The following is a 1,765-nucleotide window of genomic DNA, read 5'->3' on the forward strand; positions in this document are numbered from 1 at the left end:
GCAAGGAGCACAAGGCTGTTCCTGGCTGGAGCCAGGTACCAGCATCAGCATGGATGCAACCCACTGAGGATTGCCCCAGTGAGAAGTGAAGGGCCAGTGGGGAGAACAAAGAGTTTAGAGAAGGGAGCCTGGTCAGAAACCCACTCCTGAGAACAGAGGTGGCATAGCACAGGGTTACAGCAGTGCCCATGATGGCTGCTCCTGCCAAGGGCCACATTAATAGCAGCTGTGCACAGGCTAACAGGCCCCATGGTAGGCAGTAAGAGCCCACAGCCCCAGATCCCTTCTCAAGTGCCTGGAAGGAGTCATTGTGGGCCCACACCCCCAGTCTTTTTCTCCAGCTAGAGGACCAGAGAGGGCCCTGCTGTGCTCAGGATACCCCCCTTATATCTCCTTACCCATCTTGGCTGCAGGGCATTGGCTACCATGTCTCTTTGTGGCCCCAAGCAGCTGGGAGAGAAGTCCCTGGGGAAAGGGACTCTCAGGGCAAGACTGTAGACCCCTGGAAGGAGCATGCCCTGTAGCCAGTGTGTAGATCAGGCCACGGGAAAGACTTTGTACCTGGAAGCTGAGACCTTCCCACACACAGTTAGCTGTCCTGGCCCCAATGCCCCCAGGGAGGCTGTAGGGCAGTTTGTCCCACTGTAATACTTGATTCCTCAGCAATGAGTGGTGCAACCCTGGCCAGGCTGCTCTGCCCTCCGAGCTCTACCCTGCAAGTTCTGCTGGTGGCATGGGGATAGTGGGCAGGTCTGCCTGATGGCTGCAGTAAGCATAGAGCGCAGATCTACCTCTCAGCCCAGGGCCCATGTGCAGGAAATACCTGGGAGGGAGGAATCACAACCTGCAGCACAGATGGGATAGATACTTCTGCAACAGGCATAGGCACACATGCCACCTCCCCTCTAAAAGGGGATATGAGCATCCTCTAGGAAGCAGCCAGGCAAACGGAGGCCGAGACACCAACAGCCCCAAGCCCAGCTGCAGGAAACACATGCAGCTCCCCAGCACCTGCTGCTCACACAGCATCCCCTGCTGCTGGAGAGTCACGGGATGGGGCTAGGCAGGAAGGTGCGAGAGTGAGTCCAGAATGTCTCCTCTCCTCTCAGGTGACAGCCTTGGGATGGACGGAGCTTATGGAAGGAGCGCAGTGATGGAGACATGTGGTGAAGGGAAGCAGACATCCAGGGTGGAAGCCTCCCTTGGCATGGGGCCAGTGGCCACAGCCCTGGATGGCCCAGCTCTACCCGGAGGAAGCTGTAAGTAGAGCAAGAGCAGCAGATTTTGAGCACTTTGGCAGCCCCCAGCTCTCAGTACCAGCCCTTCCCACGAAACAGTGAGACAGGCCTTTATCAGTAGTGAGCAGCTGCTACTGGAACTCACCGCACGGGACGTGGCAGTCACACTCACAGATGTCACAGCGCAGGAACCAGCGGGCCCAGCCCGAGTGCTTGGTGACACAGGCTGAGATCTTGATGCAGCCATGGTTGAGAAAGGCTCCCAGGTGGGCCTGGGTGCTGCAGGATGAGGAGCACCTCCCGGTAATGTCCCGCTCACTGATCTCAATGCGACCTCGCAGGCAGATCCCTGCAAAAGCAGGGCCAGAGCACGTCACAGGGTGCCCACCAGCCCTACAGCCCTCCTGCAGCAGGCTGGGGGAAAAGAGGGATCAGAGTCATGCCTGCACCCCTCCCGCCTGCTCCCCATGCAGGCAGGGTACCCCCTTGGGCCCAACGTGACACCCAGCAGTACTCACGGAGGCAGG

Source organism: Fulmarus glacialis, unplaced genomic scaffold, assembly GCF_000690835.1.
Source record: "Fulmarus glacialis isolate BGI_N327 unplaced genomic scaffold, ASM69083v1 scaffold21933, whole genome shotgun sequence".
Taxonomy (NCBI): domain Eukaryota; kingdom Metazoa; phylum Chordata; class Aves; order Procellariiformes; family Procellariidae; genus Fulmarus; species Fulmarus glacialis.